This window comes from Trematomus bernacchii, unplaced genomic scaffold (genome assembly GCF_902827165.1).
Source record: "Trematomus bernacchii unplaced genomic scaffold, fTreBer1.1, whole genome shotgun sequence".
In the NCBI taxonomy this organism is placed as follows: domain Eukaryota; kingdom Metazoa; phylum Chordata; class Actinopteri; order Perciformes; family Nototheniidae; genus Trematomus; species Trematomus bernacchii.
Window position 1 is genome coordinate 12,032,503 of NW_022987564.1, and position 21,418 is coordinate 12,053,920.

General features: G+C 40.8%; 1 protein-coding gene across 3 annotated transcripts in view; it reads right to left on the reverse strand.

Moving 5' to 3' along the window:
- The window catches only part of rbms3 (RNA binding motif, single stranded interacting protein), a 256,131-nt gene that overhangs the window by 231,477 nt on the left and 3,236 nt on the right, over positions 1-21,418 (reverse strand). The window lies entirely within an intron of this gene.

Sequence of the window (21,418 nt, forward strand, 5' to 3'; positions counted from 1 at the left end):
GTGTACCAAATTATACCGTAGCAAACACCAGCATTGATTGGACGGAAAGGTGTGAGCTGAAAAGTTGACCGCAGTGTCTATACTGTAATCTGGAAATGGTGGTGACAAGAGGAGGACGGAAACGTCAAGAGGCGCCTGGACAGTATTTCAGGGGAAATGGAACCAAAGTTAGAACCAGGCTACATGGCTTACATGTAACGGGATTACTTCATTAAGATACATAAAAAAACGTTTACTATTACCTAAAAAAAAGACTAGCGAGATTCAATCATCCTGCCATTAATCAGAATGAGGGCTCATCCATCTATTAGACTTATTGCTCCAATCACTACAAGTCACTAACTCTAGATTTCTTCTGGTACTGCTGATCATTTGCATAAAAGAATAGCGTAGGGAAATTGGAAATAAAAAGCTTGTTGGGATGTGATAAATACATTTAATAAACTGAATTAATATAAATGTACACTGTCTGTGACGGAGTGAATCTGTGCATGCAGGGACAGGTTGAAGCTCACACGGCAGGGAATTATTATAGGGAATATCACACAAAAACACACCGCAATGTAGCATCAGGTCTAATAGAGGCAATCGGCAACAAAAAACTGCCCCCAATTTCAAGCCATTTGCCTATATAAATATGTAATATAATATAAATATATATAATATTGTGACTTCAATACTTCATGAATCACAAGCGGCAATAGTCTCTGAGGTACGCCAATAATAACGCAATGCTTCTACAATGAATAACACAAATTCTATTTTTTCCTCAAGCAATTGAAACTCCAACATGATGAACACAAAGTGATGTTGTGCATTAAACAAGATTGAATTCTTTGGTTCATTAAGCAAGTGAACAGGTGAATAAGTGATTAATTGAATAAACAAATGACTTGGCTTTGTGGAGAGCATGCCTCCGACACCTCCTGCCTCAGCAAGGTGCGTCACTGCCTCTCTCTGGTGCTGCAGGGAAGCACACAGCTCACTGAGGAGCACAGCGCCTCCACCTCGGCTCTTTAAAGTCCGCTTTCACAGCTTTACGGGGCTCTGTTGTGCCTTCAATTGCAACAAAAGCATGATTAAGAATTTCTGTTTTTGCAAATCAGCTGCAGGTTTTCACCAGTAGAGGTCAGAGCATGAGACTGATGCAGAGACTCAGAGCCCCGCTGAGACTTCATGGGGACTGGAGGGATGCAGAGTCTGTTACAGGGGACAGTTACACTTACATTTAAGGAGTGCTCAGTTAATTTAGAACTGGAAAAAGATAGTTAAGTTATCTGTTGGATAAGCAAGCTGCAGCATTGTATGTGGAGAGCAGAAACTGATTTGAGATCAACTTTGCTAGCTGTCACTGAGGCTTCTGATTAGTGATAATGTGTTGAAAGAGTCAATTTGTACAATACATACTTTACGGGAACAAGGCGTGATGACGTGAATCTGATATCAGATGCAGGAGAAGTGCAAACAGTGGCTATAGTTGAATAGGATACCCCCCCCTAAAGAAAACAAATCAAATGTGTTGGCATTTACAACATAGATATGATGTCACTCAGCTGACCTAATCTAATATAAAAGACAAATGAATGGGTTGAATAATATCCACAGTACAGGTTAGAGAAATGCTCTGAAGGCAATGGAGGTTTAAACAGAGCTATTTATCATGATGATGGTACCACAGCATTCTGTGACCTCTGTCTGTGTTTGTTTGATAAGAAGATCCCGCTCAACCTGACAACCCCCCCCCCCCCCCCCCCCCCATCCTCTCTACCACCCCCACAATATAACTCCTGTGTCACCTGTCTCCATCTCCACAGACTCTATAATGACATTTGGTGACTGTAAAGAGCCATGATGTTGCTGTTAACCGCGACGAGGGAGGTGGTTGTCACGGTTACCTGATGCAGCATGGTGCCGGACCATCTGCTATGCAAAAAAACAAGCTCCCTGCTCACTGCTGACAGAAAACCCCAAGCAGCCAGCGAGGCCTGGCACACGTGAGGACAAGAGGTGTGTGTGAGAGTGACAGAAAAAGAGTGAGAAATAACAGGGAGTCATCCGTGTGTGTGTGTGTCTTTGTGAGTGTGTGTGACGGCCAATAGGAGAAAACTGAATCACCAGATCTATTAGCTAAGATATGACACAAAATGATGACATGTATGCTCCTCAACAGGACGTCCCAATCCGAGCAGGGGCAGATCAAAGCCTTTTTTAATATATCCATCTGCTCCAGCTACAGTACATTTGCCATTCCTTTGTTTGTTGTGACCCATTGTGCTCCACACACACCAGCTGTCAGAAACTCCCCATTGTGCTCCATTAAAACCGCTTCCTAAAATACAGTGTAGCGAGCACGGCAACCATAAAGTGCACAAACAAACAAAGAGCAGCCAGACGTTTCCTTTAAAGATATCCACACCGACGGCGAGCATAAGTGAGGAAAGTTGCTTTAACGGTCAATTTGCTTACGCCTTGCCTTGTGACAGTTTTGCTTATTGTGCAAAATGTTAAGCGGGGATGAAAGTTCTTTTTTGTAACAAAGCATTAGGCTAAGTGTGCACTGTCCAGCTACATTTTTTGGGGAAAGAATAAAGATACAGAAATCACCATCAATATGGTACTTACTGATATATGCTTGTTGTCAAGAATGTATACCTTAAAACCTGGATTTTTCTAAATGTTCTTTGCAAAGTTAACATTTATAACCTTTCTGCTTTGACATTTTGTCTTTGATCATTTCATTAGGCCTCCTGTTGAGCTGTGCTACAATGCAAGTTACCTTTCAAAACTGCATAATAGCAGTGGACAATGAAATCAAGAGTCAAATATATTTCTTTTTCCTTCAAACAACAGACCAGTTTTGTCTTTTGAACAAGCTGTTGTTTTGTTCCAAAGGATAATCTTGTCATTTGTTTTTGATGACAACCAAATCTCTTAATTAAACAAATCTGTGAGAAAGTCCTGTGTTTGAATTAAAGTGACGTTGTTTGGTTTTCATATTTTTTATGATGAATCTGTTATTCAGTAGAGTAAGCATATCAGACTCCACACCCTTTCTACAGATCTCCATTACACATTCTGCTGCATGAAGACAGGAGTAAGGCTCTATAGGTTTGTATGTTACTCTCCTCATGGATTGTGATTATTTTGTGGTCATTTTCAGGATGAGCTTGACGTTATACTTATTTTGTTATATCTTTTCTTTTTTATGAACCCCACCGAGAAAAATATTTATTTAATAAAGGAGGCTACATTTAAAAATGTGGAGAAAGATTTCACCCACAGGGCGCTATTTATAAATTATTTCGTAACGCAACCACTAGAGGAATAGCTTAAAATGATTTCTGCAGGGTCGTTGGACACATCAATAAACTAAATGAAAAAAACGCTATAGGAACACTTCTACTATATTTCTATCTGAATCAATTCACCATTTCACCTTTGCTGCATCAGAAGCTCACTCATCTTAGAGATGTACAGTAGCAGCTCATGGCGCTTGTGCTCTTGTGTCAAGTGTGTCATTTTCAGTATGTCATCAAACCAATGTCTTCTCACTAAAGAAATATATACATTTTTGGAATCAACAGCAGAGAGATGTAACTTTTGCTTTCAGATATGTGCATTGCCGCTGTACACATATCGATTTATACATGTATTAACATAAACAAATACACAGTTCCAGTCGAAACCAACAACTACATCAAACAAGATACCAAGTCTAATCATTATTCATATTTCTTGATTTTTTCACTAGCAGAAGTTGCAGAGTACTCCGCAGTGACAAGGCAACTGGTGATCTTTACTTGCTGATCTGTACTTGCATTCCTGTGCAGCGACCCTGATAAAGCAAACAGCAGAGAGAGACCCAGCTGTGCCTCCACTCCTCCTCTCTAATCCCCTGGCATCGGCACGGTGAGGGTGAGTGCTCCGGACACTTTGGAGCGAGGATCACAAACTGTTCCTGTAGGGATGGTTACCAAGGGCAACAGCATAGGTCAGACCCTGGTACTGCATTGGCCAGCGAAAGGACTTGGCGAATAACAAACTACTGCTGCTGAATTTTTATAATAAAGTGCAAAAAAAGCAATTAAGAACCAAATGTGGTTTAAATTGCTTGGTGATCCAATTAAAACTGAAGGCCTGCAGATAGCAGTCTGCTTCTAATGAGGTACAATTAACACCATTAGCATTGCCTCCTCCTGACTGTCTCTCGTAGAAGAACTTCTATCTTTCTGCATTTTCATATTTTTCTTCCTGAGGGCATGTCCTGTTCTGGATGTCTGTGGAAAATAAATATGTGTATTTGGAGTTATGATTGTGTTCTAATTTACTGTAATGAAAGTGCTAGCCTGTGCTGGCGGATGAGCCATTTTAATTTAAGCATCGAATGCAGGCTTGCATATTAATGACCTTATTTGCATAAATCATGTCACTCCACTCGGGATTCCAATTAAACCCTTGATTAATTGCTCGGCTGACCCGTTAAATAGAATCCTTTAAGTGGTTCAACAGGCCACCAAAAGCCTGTTGACATACACACACACGAGCACACACACGAGCACACACACGAGCACACACTACACACACACACACATGGTTAACTCTGAATAAAATTAATCAGAAGAAAGGGATCTACTAATTGTGAAATGTGAACCTTCTTTGGGAAGTGTGAAAAAACCTGCAGGATGATTTGCAGAGTGAGAAAACTCAGTCAAAACTCAGTTGTCCAAAAAGATAACGACATCCAAGTGATTGGTTAAGATGAATCCACGCGGAAAGGTATGTGAAACACATGTTTCCTAATTCTCTGTTTGTGCTAGAACAATCATCTTTTGGCTGACATTGCAGAGTAGAAAATAATGTATTTTATACAAAAGATTTAAAAAAAAAAAAGGTGGTTTACACTGATTACACTTTTTTAAAGCCCCATTATCCTCACTGTATTAACGTTGAAGAAAAACAATGACTAATAATGCACACATACCCCACACATTTCACATTTTCACTCTTCTGCACAACTGTGAAAACACCTCTGTGTTGTTGTCGCGGCTGCCCAGCGATTCAATACTAATAATGCTGGCCAGTGAGAGGGCAGAGGTATTTCTGCGCTCCTTACTTTCACTTAAACCATTATACTGTTAGAGCTGCTGGGCCAGAGCCAGAGCCCTGGCCACTGCCTCTCTCCCCACCTCTGCTGCTAAATCCACCGCGGAGAATAAACAGAAGGGCAACCATGGCAACCATGCATGCTCGTGAAGTCTTCTTCGCTGCTTTTGGTGTATTTTGTGGCAGAAGTACAGCGCCACTTACAGGCCCGGCATATGTACTACAGCGTCTCCAGCGGGTCAAGCGGTCTCGTGTGGACGGACACGTTTCTGGTGCCGATTGCGTGTGGACGGAAGACTTTTTTGATATCGAATTCGGTTCGTTTTCGTTACCGTCTCAGTCTCCCTAGGTTCTGTCACTGTGGTGTTTGATTGGCCAAACAACTGTCATATCGATCAACTACTTTTTTTTTTTTTTTTTAAATGGCATGATATTCTTAGTTTGCCCCATCAGCTGCATCATCACTGTGCAGCAAATGTTGTTTACAGATGCTACCATGGCAACAACGAGCATATTGGAGTATTGTGAACCAGCCCTCTGTTGGATGCTGTGAAGTCAGTTTCCGGAGTGTCAGGAAGAAAACATGTTGTTCCCAAATGATGATCCATACATAATTGCATTGACAATAGACTAACACTTAATTATAATAACACATGATTTTAAAGATGAAGATATTTTTCTTATCTCAGTGACATTATCATGAATGTATTACATATACATATGCAATGGATTACCACATGTATTTTAAATACGTTGCAGGTTTCCTATGTGTCAAGACTTGTATTAATCTGTTGGGTGTTGGAAGTGAATGACACAGATAAGCTGTGGCAGAGCTGCACCTCCACCTCAGCTCCGTCAGCTCTGCATGCCTGCTGTCTGTCACCAGCTCAGTTCACACAGCTGAACCCCGGCAGCATGACTGATAGGGAGGGTGTGTGAGTGAGCGAGCGAGCGTGCGTGTGTGTGTCTGTGTGTCTGTGCGTGCAAACTGTCTGTTCAATTGTGTGCATTTGTTTTTTGTATAATTATTTTAGGTAAAAAATACAATACACTGCTTTTCATACGTGTCGATGTGTTTTGTTTGAACAAATCTTGTTTAATTAAATATTGTTAAGGAAGACATAACATAGGGTTAATGTATTTTTATTTATTTATTTATTTTAGTTCTGACTTTTAACTTGTGTTGAAGGGCTCTGTCAAAATTCTATTTATGTGTTTCTGTAAAAAAGTGAATAACCATTGGCTGATGGTGTAAGTTTTATGCCCGACCCTGTGCTGGACCTGCTGGACTTGGCAGGGAGGGACGAGTCATCTGACCCTCTCTTCTCTTTCGTGGCTCAAGGCCAACCTGCCCGGGCTGAGCCAGGCACATCGGATTAATATCTGCTGTGCTGTTACGCCTCTCTGTCCTTACATCACAGTCCTCTGCTGCTGACTGTACAGTTAAGCCGAGGAACAAGACGCATGTCAAATTGCACACTGTGGTCACACTGAGGCATCAGGTGAGGGCCAGTGGTGCAATACTGGACTCCAGTGTCTTTGCAAAAGGGTACGCACACTTCTCTTGCAATTAAAACATTTAATAACTCAACATATTAGTGGAATATTCCTGTCCCTAAATTATTTCTTGAGCGCATTGGTTCTTCATGGTTAGCTTGAACTGCTTTTCAAACCTCTTGCATGACAAATAGTGCATTTGCAAGATTTCCTATTCTGCGAGCCCTGCTGGGTTTCAGCCATGGGCCGCAGGGAGCCAGAGAGAAAATCATAAAGTGAGAGACGCTTGTGATTGTGGAAGACTGTAACACAGACGTTACTTTCTGCCTTCCATCTTAAAGCATTTCGGTAAATTGAGCTTAATTCAAAATGAGTTATTGTATAATTTCACTTTACTACATTTCATTAAGAAAGGAATGTGTCCTGTTTTACCAGGCAATGAAGATAAATCAATCAAGTTAGGTCATGAGGAAAGGATAAGTGCATCAGTACAGTGTGTGTTGTGTTTCTGCATATGTGTCTGCATATTGGCTTCACAGAAAATCTCATAAGTACCTCCTGGCTTTGTTTCAGTCGGAAGCATTTCATTTTTTGTACATGTTTGCAAAAGAAGAGAAATATTTTCAGAGAAGATTTCCCCAATCAAATCCTGGGGCCGAAAGTGAGAAAAAGTTATTATTTTGGAATTTGCCCTGAATTTGCTTTGCTTGGCCCAGATGCCCAGATGCATCTTCAATATCAAAAAGTCTATTCAAAGATAGCGCCTTGAAGTATTAGATGATCCCGAGTTACATGCAGGAGACTATAGCTGAACGTTTCTTTCTTTAGGAATGATATCATCACTATAGTGAAGATGCCTTGGGGCCCTTTAAAGCTTCCCTCATTTCATTTCCATCACTATTGCTCTTTGAGTTCAGTTACATTTGGCCGTGCGTCACCATGGCAGCGGACACTGGCCCTTGTGTCTGACTCAGAAATCATCCGGAGCATTTCAGCTCTGAGTGAGTCATAATGAGTCCCACTCTCCATTTCTACAGCTCTGAAAATAGGCTCACTTTCCTCCTTAAGATTTCTCTGGGGAAAGCGTCTGTGATCATCTCTCAACACACTCTTTTCATTCTGCAACAAACACCAACCAAAATTAAAAAAGAGTTAGGAATGTAGATATCCAGCCAAGTGGTAAAAATACATAAAGACGGAGAAACACTCATAAACAGAAACTGTGCAGAGACATGCTTCTCTGTTTTACTGTTTACCTGTATGCAACACATATCACTTGTTTATATCATTAAAGCTAAGACAACTGTAGTTCAGAAAGTCACATGAGTAAATGTATGATTTCCCCTAGGGTATTTTATCATAGGAAACCATCAATTGGTTTTAAATGCTGCTACTCTGGTGACCATGTATCATACCTTTATTTAAAGTGGACCTATCATGCTATATTTGAATAATATAGTGTAGGACCATACCTATATAAGGCATATTTATACTTTTTTTTTTTCAAAATACCAAACAGATCATGCATTTTAGCCATGCCTCATTTTGCTCAATTTGAAAAATGTTAGCTCTGTTTTTGCAAGGGCTGATTCTGTGAGCAACAGCACCATCTAGAGGCCTGGCATATGTACTACAGCGTCTCCAGCGCTTTCGAACAGCAATGCCGTGGCTGTCTCCTCCTGATTGGTGGAGTTGGCCCAATAGCCGTAGCGCCACTGTCCTGACGTCAGGACAGTGTTCAAATCTGGATCAGTTTTTATCAGATCCGTTGCAGCCCCTTTTTTAGAGATTTGGGTATGGAGGAAAATAGAGAGGGTTGTGTTTTCTGACACTTGGTGAGTTCCCTGGAACACCGGGGACACATATTCATGTATAAAAGACGTACAAAAGTGCATTTTGCATGATAGGTCCCCTTTAAATAACATAAAAAGCATCTACAATTGGAAGTGTAATGCTAAATAAGTTCACATTCCTCAAAAGTGTTGCCTTCCAAGTGTATAAAGAAGGGATAAATGAAGCTTTAAAGAAAGAAAGAGGTTGGACTGCCCTTCTTACAAATCAAATGAATGCCCTGTGCAGCAGGACTGAGATTCATTTGGTTTGTATGCGGTGTGTGTCACATGGGTTTCTGTGACACTGCCTGCAGGCCCTCAGTTCTGCTAAATGAGAAGCTTCCTTTTTATTGTGATGGGAGGCCAAGACATGAGGAGGGAGGGATATTTGCCCACCTGAAATTTGTAAATGAGATTTGCTAACCCTGGGCATGACATTCATTCTGGGTCTCACGACGGAGGAAAATTGTAATTTATTTCCTTTCTTTTCATCTATCCCGCAAATCTATATGCTCACAAAGATAATGTAGCACAATCTCTGTGGCCTGTCACTCATCGACACCCGATTACTTGTTTTGAATATTTTACAGGGACACATACAGCTAACAGACAATACAAGTTGGTGGTTTAAATGTGGTTGAATAAAGGTCAAATAAAAGAAGAATAACAGACTATCATCATGACTAGGCTTCACATTAGTATCCCTTAAACCTGTGGACTACAACCCGTGTGAATACAAATAGCAGCACATTTCACTATGATCTATGCGCATACAGTACGCGGGCTTTAGGAGGTCGCATTTAGAATTAATGTGAGTAGTCACAGAGCACAAGCGTGCAACAAAGAGTTATCCATCTGTCCAATAAAACCATCCGATGTGCTAAAAATAGGCCGATTCAGAAGAGCATAGAAAGAGGATCTGCTGGAAAAACAGTGAGAGCTCTCAATCCACCAGCACCACCCTTCTGAAGGGATTTGCTAACCCTGGGAAAATGTGCCAGTGACCCAGTCTTCTAGCTTTCACATCAAGGACTGTTAAGGTCTCCTAAGACAGTGATTAACATCATAACAAGTGTAACTTACATCTGCTGGTGCAGAAACATGGGAAAGAGGTAATTATATACAAAGAAAAGGCAGGGGGGAATAGGAAGCTCAGTGAGAAGAACGATGCTGCCATCCATGGCATTTTCTTTCCAGTTAGAAACACATCTAAAGATTTGTGATGCATTTTATTAGTTGACTATCTAAGGTCACCAAACACTGTACTAATAAGAATGATAAATGTACAAAAAGATCTGGCAGAAACTGAGGGAAAAGGTAATAAAGTGCACCGGAGGTCTATTGCAAGGTAACATAATGTACCTTAAAGGGCCCATGTCATGCTTTTCCGGTTATTACCCGTCCCCTTGTGTGTTATGAAGGTTTCTATGCATGTAAACGGTGTGCAGAGTCACAAACCCTCAAAGTACACCCTGTACCGAGTAAAACTCTAACACAGAAAAGACCTCCCCAAAACGCCTCGTTGGAGATACGTCATTGTCCATTTGATTCTTCCATTTAGTTCCGGGTACGGCATGATGTCATGCCGTACCCAGAACGAAATGGACCAATCCGTGGAGCCGTTACGTTAAGCCCCCGCTGATTGGTCCAAATTGACCAATCCACGGACTTCCTCACACACAGGCAGCTCTGCTGATTTCTCCTCCCTGGCTGCAGGCTGATAACAGACAGTTGGGATCGCGGCGAAATTCTCTCTGCAGACCCATTCTCACAGCGTTTATCAACCTTTTTCTCACTCAATATCAAGCCACACTTATTGTTTTTACTTCGGCTGTGACTTTGTGTGTGCTCAGGATGAGTTTGGCTGTGTTTGGCTGTGTATCGCTAACAAGGAAACAACACCTCCACGGAGCTCAGCGCGATTCACAACGTCCCGACCAATCAGAGCACACTGTGCTCACAGGGAGGGTGGGGGCTGGAGCTATTGGAGCTACAACGAGCCGTTAAAGGCAGAGAGTGAAATTCAGTGAATACACGTAGTTTACAGAGATGCTGTATGAGAAACCAATGTGAGTTTGGAAAATTGCACAATATAAATCTATTCTAGTAGACCTCAACAATGGAATAATGATCAGTGGAAATGGCCATGACATGGGCCCTTTAAAAACACATGTGTTGATATGGTCTTTATCAATGACTCTTTAGTTTCACTCGTTTGTAAATAACGTAATGTCATGCAGGACGTTGGCAATTAAAGAAAGAAAGATAGGGAACAGACTGCTATAAAACTAAAGAGTAATAACGAAGTCAGTGGCAGGAACAGGAGAGTGTGTTCGGGATTAAATGGCAATCTGGATTAGTCGGAGGATCTGCGGCTCATGCTGCTACTGCCGGCGTCGGATGACACATGCACAAAAATGCAAAGTCAGGCTAAAGGAGTCCGAGACACGAAATGTGTGTACATACCCACGACGAGCGTACATGCTCTCATGCTTTTATTCAGCTTGCTTATACAGTTTTACAGGCTGAAATCGTCCTTTGTGATATTCTAGTTGTATCAGACAGAAGTGGACGAGATATTTATTGCCATACACTCTAATCACGCACTACGTAATAGCTCTTTGCTTTAGTCTGTGTTAACAAAGCACTGGCATGAAGTCAAATATGTATTCTATCTTTTTTAAATACAATTGGCTCATATAACAAGCAGACTGATAATACTTGAGAAATAACTTAATTACCACTCGCTCTCTGCAGCGCTCTAATTATAGCCTTTACAAAAGAGCAGCAGTAATGCACTTTTAAGTGTAATGGGAGTTTATCTAATTAGGACTATCACACACAGACATAGGCAGGCATGCATGCACACACACATTTACACACTGGTGAGAGAACTGTCATTCAGTAATTAGTAGTGGTGATGAAACCCTCTATTACCGTTTCATTTGCACACCATCACAGGGCACAGTCGCTGACCTGCGTGTTTTCATACAGCCGGGCTCCGCTAACAGCTTTAAAACAGTAATATCTTTATGACATGACGGAGGCACGGCACAGTGTGATACATTGTCCAGTTTGCCATTTGATTTCCACAATCAGTCAAAAGCCAGCGCAGTATTTTACTATTATCTACTCCAGTAATGAGGGCCTTATACGTGTTAATGAGTGGGCAGGCGTGGTCTAACTGCTCAGACTAATAGGGATGGTCACACAGTCTAACAAGGTGTGAATGTATATATGACATGCCCCAGGGAACATAATGGAGGTGTTTGCTCTTATTATCACAGAGCTAATGATGCCCCTGTGAGCTAAGCAGCCAGCCAGCCATCACAGTGTTCAGCTCTTTGTGTTAAACCTCAACAGATGTACCTTCCTGGACCACGGACTCCAGTTGTGCATTTGAGCTTGTGTGATATTAGAAGCAGGACTCCCCGCTAGTTGAGTAGGGTTTATGAGATATTGAAAACCTTTATATTACAGTAAAAAAATGGTTCTACATCTGGTGCGTAGGGAAACCAAAGGCCTGGGGTTGAAATGAGGTCATTTAAAGATATCCTCAAGAGGTTTGCCAAGCAGGGTTTGTTTGCTTTCTCATTTTCACCCAGATAAATGCCATGTACTGCTGTTGCCAATTCTTCAAACTATACAAGAACTCCCTTTTTAATATATGGATCGTGGGGATAATGGGTCTATAACATCCATAATAAACGCTAATGCTCACTGTGTAGCGTTTCCTGCTTGGCACAGAGAGGGTTGGGGGGCTGGTGTGGCTCTTAAAGATAGCTAATAAAGGTAACATGGTTTGTAGTCCAAATATTGACCAATCACGTGTAAGCAAGCTTAACAGTTATGTATGGGGAGCAAAAGAGGCTCCGCTGAACTATTGTTGTCACTGCTGATAATTATTTATTCTAAAAGTTTTTTTGTTTTATTCACAGTGTGCACATTTATTTGGTCTCCGGTCAGATTAAGTGAATCCAGTTCTCTCACCAGTTTATCACCAAGAACACACATTTTTACAGCACTTAATAGTATTATAGAGGTCACGTTTAATCAGATCCTTTTTTTTTCAGTTTGAATTCCATTTGTTTTGACATTGTGGATGACAAAGCAGTATTTATCTATGTAATTTAAACAAATAAATGTTGTTTTGCTTCCTCAAGATGTTATGAAGAATTGAAGGCCAAGTCTATAAACACTGGAAAATATTGACGCTGAGTGCTTGATTATAATTAATCGAAGAGACATTTCCTAGTGGAAACAGATTGTCCAAATGGAAATATTTGAGAGCATGTGTCACAACTAAACAGTGTAGCATCTGTCAGAGCAGAGCTGAGGTCATCCTCCCATGTGTAATACACTTTGTATATGTTAGGACATTTCCCACTAACAGTGACAACACTATGGCAGGTTACTATCATTTAACAAAGATAACACATCCTTATATGATGTCGGATTTTGTTAACATTTGAGTGTGCTGTTCTATGCAGAATTCTACTCATACAGACACTAGTTCAGGTAGGTGTAAGTGACATGGTGGCACAATGTCCAGAATATAACGGAGTATGACAAACCTTGCCTATATGCAAGACAAATATAAATAATAGCATCAACAGCTGTCCCAAATTCTGAATCTCATCTACGGCCAATTTCCACACTATCCCTGGTTTGACTTAAGCTAGCCATTTCCATTTATTTATCTATTTGTGCAATTGGTAGCAAAAGCTCTCCACCTACATATTATTTGTTCTTCAGAAAAACGGCAAAAGGCTTTCTTACGGGTTAGATGTATTTTCCTTTTTTGGGAAAGTACAATACCTACACTGTGATGATTTCATTGAATTTAATAACATATTTCTTAAAACCTAAAAACATTATTAAGGTACACAAGTTTCCATCTTGTCATACAGTAGATACAATTCGCAATCTGCAAAAGAGCCAATGAAGCAGTCATGTGGACCGCAGGAAGATTGGTTATTACTGTGGTATCCACTTATGAGAGAACAGAATACAGTAAAGTTATGCATTAATATGACATACTTTACTGCCTAGTAAACATAATGCCTAGTAATAATAGTAATACTAATAATAGTACCTGTAAAAAGATTCCATTTTGTGATGCCAGATCAAAAAGTCCAGATAATTGAGTTAGCGCAACATGTTACCACTGACATTCCCTTTCAGACAATGATTGTGGAGTTTCTTAATGGAAGTCTGTGATTTCACTAAACATTTGCCAATTGAACATATTGTACATAACAGTTTTTATGACTTGAAAAGCTAAATGATGTGCAGTATTTTCCCCAAAATTAGAACATTATACATATTTTCTGGAAACATATAGAAAACTCTCACATAAAATTGCCCCCTGTGAACACCAGGATTGGCTACTGCTAATCCAGCACATTTGGTGATTCTGCACGAGTCTTCCTTGACCTTTCCTTTGCTGCCAAGTCATCAAAAAACTGAGAGTGAACCGTTCCCTGTCTCGACTCAGACACAGATGCCTCTGCACAGCTCCAGCGTAGCAGTCTCACATCCACAGGGTGCACAAATCATTAAAAAATGAAAATGCAAAGGGCTGATTTTTTTTTAATCACAGCAAAGGACTTTCCAGATGGCCTCCTAAACTCGGTGTTCTCATGCTTATGTTCACATGCCAAATTGCAGGCCTACAAATCAAATTGCACGTCCAACAAATACCGACTAAATGCAAAACAACAGCGGTAGTTTTATTCATGGAGTTAATGGCTTTGTAAATTCTCAGGGAAAAAGTCTGCTTTGATGTATCGCACAACATCTTGGATTATATTTAGAAACGGAAAACAATGTGATTTCTGTCACGCATACTCTGCTTATTCTAAAACAAGCAGATGCATAGAAACCTTCACCCCGAATTCTCACATTTATTTTAGAGACCCAGAGGTATTCTTAACCAAAAAGCTGCATGCTGTTTACATGCCATTTCACTGTGTAAAGGCTGAAGGTCAACGGGATAGGAGGTTAAAGTAAGGCAGGACTGGAGTCTCCACTGAGCCCAATGAGCCCCTAGGGTCATCTGTGTGGAGGGGGGGGGATTAGGAGCGGATGGTGATCCCATCAAAGCAATGTGTCACCAGCACCGTGTCTTACCACTGAGCCACACACTCCAGCGAGCACTGATCCCCTTAACTGACTCTCAGCAGGCCCGGCAACTAAGGCGAGCTGACAGCGGGGCTATTTTCAGGCAGAAATGAGCCCTCTTTGGACAGGGCCACAGATAGAGATGGCCGGGACCCATGCCATCGCTCTCCATTAGGGAGAATGAAAAACACAGTGAGGAGCCCACTTTGCCACTTTGCAGCACAGAACAACCTTTCGCTCGCGACAGCTCCCAGAAACAGATGAGGGATAAATGTGTTGTGACAGCAGCTAATAAGGTCCTTGTGATCTGCTGGTAGATTGTCAGTGTGTGCGTGTGCGTGTGCGTGCGTGTGCCGTCTTTGTTTATACTGAGAGTATGCTTTGAACAGAGCAGTAAAATGCACTGATGAGAGATAAATAGAGCCGCTTAAAGAGGTTGTGTCTTGATACATGACTACATGATACACATTTGACAAGCTTGATCAGCCTCTCTTCTTTTATATGACAGATTAAAGAGCCAATGGACTGAAATAGAAAGCTGGAACACAAATAAAGTCTCTACAAATAGCAAGGGGCAGTCACAAAACACTTTTTTAAACAGAATACCAGTCACACTGATTTCCTACTGGCTATGCTATTGCTGTTACTAAAGAATCTTACAGTTTATGTCACACTTTTTTCTATTTGTGCATTTGTATATGTCACTATCCACATGCTCTTGGCAAGCTTACAGTAGATCCCAAATAAAGCAACGGATTTGGAAATCAATTTGCAATGCCCTTTCAGCTCCTCACTAATGATCATCCGTCCCTAATACACGAGATCATGGACTAAGGCTTGACCGTGGTCACCAAACCTGGAGCTAACCCAATTAGCTTGTACTCTGAAACCTCAAGAGACAATTTATATGTATTTCACCTCACCTGGTAATGGGAATGCAGGTCATTCCTTTCAGCTCGATGAACGCACATGTACATTTAAAAAAGGCGTGTACTATAAATATTATGATAGAATTATTTATTATAAGTCTCTGTATCTTTTCACTTATTCATGCTTTACAGTTTGAGGAGCTGGCCAGTAACAGTTAGTACTATCCATGGTGGGTAGATATTCTGCATCACCTCGACTCGGTTGGATATTTCCGTGGTGTTCCATCATTACACTGTTAAGGTTTTGCCAAAAGAGCACTCTGCCCAGGTTTCACCAAGCTGTCTGTTGAAATGTGTCCATACTTAGGATCTAATGTTCAGAGGAGCTTTGAACATGCCCTCTTGTTCTCTTTGTCTGTGTGGGAAATACAGTATCAGTATGTTTGTGGTGTAAGAAATGCCCTAGACCCAATGACTGGGTTGAGCTGCATTTTAATAAAATATAGGTTTTTAATAGAAAACATTTCGACTTGTCATAGTAAGAAAAGCTTAGGTGTCATGTAAAGGAGACACAGTATAATTAAGATAGAAATGTTTAAAATTGTACTTGTAGTTTTAAGAAATGAACTGCCAATAAAGCTCAGGATAGCATTACAGTAATGAGATTATCACCTAAGCTGTACACATACAGTTTTACTGAATCTGTCTGCAGCTCACTGCCGTCACACTCGAGCTACATCTCACCTCTCTGCAAAGCAACCGTCTCCAAAGCCATTTTCCTTGAAATAGGCTGGTGCATGGCAGTGAATATTGTGCTGTCAAAGGATTAAGACATCACAGCATATCTAAAACTATTACAGTGACAATTTATTTACTTTTCTGACGCGGTTGAGCAGAGAAGAAGCCATGATATTCTAACAAATCGGATCAGTAAGGACTTTTTAAATCGGTCCCTAATACTGTGAATGTTTAAAACTGCCATGCTGGAAACTCGACAAAAGGAGGGTTAAATGTTTAGCAGTAAAAAAGAAAAAGGCAGCCATTTGCATCTATAAATGTAGAGCCTTTGACGAGGTGCCAGTTCTCAATTTGTCTGGCTGCAAAGAACACATTGTAATTTGCAGTTTAATGTGCATATTACAGTCATTTGTGGATTGTGCCATTTGCCTCATCAGGCATACTAGAAAATTGATTAACCCCTGCTTTAGGAAATCTTCCGAGGCTTGGGGAAGACTTCTGGACTGCAACCCTCCCCCCTCCCCCACAACCCATCAGCCCACTAGCCATTCATATCCGGAGGAGGGGTGCGGGATCGATGGCATGCCGGGATGCTATTAGAGCGGAGGCAGCCAGGCAGCCACAACTTCAAAAGCTAAGTGTGGGAGGAGAAATAACACACGGTAATTATCTGGGCCCCGCTAGCTACCACCAAGGTAATCTGTGGTGGAGGACGGGAGGACGGGGGGGGGGGGTGGCGTTCAGGATGCCTCTCAATATTTAACTCAACTCACTGCACTGTGCTCATTACAGCAATGCTGATGGAGAAGACAGAAACTTTCCCTGGCTCATTTCATTCTAATAAATACATTTTGTACCTGACATCTTTATTCAGATCAACCTAAAGCAAAATACTCTGATAGCAAAAAAACAAAAGAAAGTTATATAAAAGTTAGATGAGATCATTCTTCTATAGTTTAACCGCTGCCAGAGTTTACAGTCAACACAGGTAATTAAGCTTTTTAAAAAAGACTAAAAAAGTAGCAATCAGAGTGAATCACATCCCAACCTGTCACACTGCTGCTGAAGCCAAATTGCCTTGCAAGGTGAGAAGCCATCTGCTTTTCCAGTTAACTTAACATTTATTATGAGTGAGAAACATTACCCGAATGCACCAAGAGCATCTGGACACAAGTCATCACAAAGTCAAGAAAGTTCCACTTATCAAACTTGGGCTCACGCAAGTGGATTTTATTGGTTAACAAACATGAAATTAACTAAATCCTAAATAAATAACATATGCACCGATTTTTATTTTGTGATTGCTCATTTGGAAGTGCACACAAAATCTAGAGTCAGGGCAATTTAATATAATTTGCTCTCTCTGTTCCTGAATGTTTCTCATTTGTGTAATCAAATATAACAGCAATAATCACTGGTGCCACTATTCAACTCAATCCCTGAAGACTCATTTCTAATGGAAAGAAAATTACCACAGCGAGGAATATATCTTACTGCTTTACATACATATGAGAGATGAAAAAAATCTATCTGTAAGAATAGTGCGCCAAAGCAAAGACATAAACACATACGCTTTTAAAAAAAAGGGAATAATTATAAAACTGCAGGATCAGCAATCTACCTCCTACGTGCCGCCGTAGGCTTTGTGCTGCTGACTTTTTTCTGCTTCCAGTGCAGATAATGAGTTAAAGGTCAATAGACTGTAATGAGACCAATTACTGCAATATATCAAATCAACACTGTAGCTCATCATCAGCGGTGCTCAGCTGATGCTTTGAGATATCAACAAAGCTAATGGTAGAATAATGAGTACAAACCAATGCTATCAGAGATAATCCCATGGGGGTGGTTTAGAGGTCATGTGCTGCACTGCAGTCAGTGGCAAGGATCAACACAGGGGTCAGGGTAGAGAGAAGGAGCAGAGGTCAGGTTCAGGTTAAAGAGCAGCGTCAGAACTTCTGCTCAACCTTTAGAAAGTAAGAACTTTCTCCTTTGCATATAGACAGGAAGAACACAGTGTATTTTGGTAGATTCAGCACAAATATTATGATTACTAGCATTCAATGTTAAAACTAGTAAGCCTAGCTTGGTATTATAGCTTGTATCTTCCTAGTAGTGCTGGGTAATATATTGATTCTTACATTGTTATTGTGATAAAAGACTAGATATCATCTTAGATTTTAATTATCCTATCGCAATAGGGCAGAAGTGTTGTCTTATCCTGGTTTTAAAACCCGCATTTAATCCAGGATGCTCAATTATGACCAACTATGCACACTTGAACCCCAAGAGCACAGTTTCCATATGGTCACCTGACACAAAGGTGTCAACAGAAATGACCTCCATGTGACAACTACATAGTGATTTGAAAATACAGGATTACGTGACCAATTCCAAACGCTCCTTTCCACCGCTGGCTTGCTCTATACGATATGAAACCACCAGCACAACAAGTCTTCTTCAGTCAGCAGATAACATCACAACCCGGACCTTTTGTGGTCGCTGAAGCATACTTCATCAGCACAATGTTAAGAGTGAAATGTATTTGAAATACGTTTTTGCCCCTGGGTATTCACATTCTGGAGACAGTCTGAGGATTCAAACAGACAAATGTACTCTCCCCAGCTGACTTCCCTTTTAGGCAACAGCTGACTGCACTGTGGATGACCTGCTATGCCGCCACATCTCTGAGCCGGAGCCCACAGGTCGGCCTGAGCCACCTCATTCTCTGTGATTTATCACTAATAAACAACAGGGCAGGCCAGGGGCTAGCACCTTTTAACAAGGACAAGAACACTGGTCCACTTCCCCCGATGACACCATGATGAATAAACTCTCCAGACTAATCGATGACACCGTGGCGTCAGGAGCCAGGCTGCCCAACGGTTGGTCAGACAGTCTCACAGCACACACATCTCAGGGCCAGCCTCAGTACATTGCAGCAGGTGTGCACTCAACTGCTTAATAACCAACGAAGAGCACAACAATGGAAAAGAAAGGATACACAGATTGCTATTCTCCTCTATTTGTTACACACACACTTACATTAATATGGGTTTCATGGCAGGGGCAATGACATTGTTGTCTATTGTATGCTGGTACAATAAGAACACCCATGGTAAAATCAAAAATACAAATGTTTGATATTGCCAATATTAGAAATTATGAATATCTGTAATTGCTTCACAATGCCTGTGCAACATCAAAGATGTCTACTGCTCATCCTCACATGACAGCTTTTATTGTACAGGAAGTTGCATACCATAAGGAAGTAACAATTAGCAGATTCAACATCAATGTGAGGTTTAAAAGCACATTACTTAAAGTCGATTGTGAGAACCAATTGCATAAAGGCCTGATTGTGCTTGTGTGTGCGTGCGTTTCATTGAGCCAATTACAAGAGAGAAGGCAATCTGTTATCCATCCTTGTGTAGAGTGGCTATTGAATTTTCCTACAAAAAGTCTGTGTTAAAGTATTTCTCTGGAAAGATAAAATAAAGTCAAAATTATCCAGATATGTGCATGGTCATACTGTGGTGTTATCTGACTTTCGCATGAAAAGCTACAAAGTTTTGTAATTTCATGACTGTAACTATGACAACAATTAGTATCAGTGTGTGTTAATGGGGAACAAATTGGGTATCCAAAACTGTAACTATGACAACAATTAGTATCAGTGTGTGTTAATGGGGAACAAATTGGGTATCCAAAACAGAGTTGGGTAGCTACATAAAAGATATAGTCCCCAGCTGAAAATGTGTCCAAAAAAGAGGCAGATAGTGTACGGTTCAAACCTGCAGTGCACCTCCAACCTATGCATATTTTAAATAATCTGCAGATGTTTGATGGAAGAGTAATTATAAAAGAAATACCACATTTTTGGGTGTGGGCATTTCTTTTCGAAAGGGTCAAATAAATATATGTTCTACATGTATAACTCTGCTCTTGATTGACTGACAAATTGGTTAACAAAATAAATCTCCACAAGCAATAGATTCAACAAAAGCAACAATAAATCCCGTGCCAGTAAAGCAGGGGTGGGGAACCTCCGGCCTCCGGGCCGTATACGGACCGCGAGACCATTTGGTACGGCCCTCGAGGTAATTTATAAACTCTTGCAAAAAAGAAAAAAATTAAAGAAATCTAGACCGCAAAATAATTAAACAAGCGAGTGCCTGTTTTTCCTGGCCAGGTCAGGGTCCTTGAACAGAACACGAGCCTAACGTATCATCACATGGTATATGTCTCGTCTGACAGGGGTGTAGTTCTGCCGGAGAGCACCGGAAAGCACCAGAACGCCGCTGCGGCAATTCAGATATTGCAGTACCCATAAGGAGCCGTACACATGCCGCAGTTGTTTTGCTTGGCTGTGTCTTTAGTTGAAAGCACAGTGGCGATCTGTTCATCTGTCATACTGATCATACAGTCAATAACTTTGTTGTTATTAGCATCTGGGTAGCTAGCTATGCTAACGAATATAAGAAGCTTTTTCTACAACCAGTGAGGTAAAGGCACATCTTTATATGATCATTATAGTTATAAAAAAACAAGAGAATAAAGTAAACCGGTATAAAATACTATATGACAGTAAAAATAAGTTGTTATTAATAAACGAGAATACAGTTTGAAAGTGATTTGTAAAATATCCATAAAGAAAAAGAAAATCTGCTTCCAGTTCTGTTTCATATGGGTGTTGAGAGATGTATCCATAGATCTCTTAATGTTGCTCTCAGAAGTGCACCAGATTGATGCTTTTAACTTCAACATTTAAAAAAAATCTTCCCGGGGAGCATGCCCCCGGAGGTTAGGTCCCCCCCCCCACTTAAATCATGTTCACATGGTTAGGATACTAAATACATTTGCACACATGTTGTGTCCATATCTTTCTGTTTTGGTGGTCATGCCACAACCGTGTACGTGCATGCATGCGCGAGTCATGGTAAGATATCTGGATTAAGAGGTTGCTTTTTCTTTGCAAAGCATGAAAGAAAGGCCAAATGAATGGGCTGTGATTTTACTTTTTTTAAGCAGAGGTCAATCATTTGTACGGCCCTCTGAGGATGTTGAAAAAATTGAAATGGCCCTTGAGAGGAAAAAGGTTCCCCACCCCTGCAGTAAAGGCTGATCTGACAAGCTACCACCACACCTGACATTTTTGTATTATTACACTTTTTTAAAGATGTTGATGTTTTTAAAATGCTTCAGAGGCCTTTTCCTTCTGCCAAAATGAAGACCCTGAAGGGTTATGTCCATTGC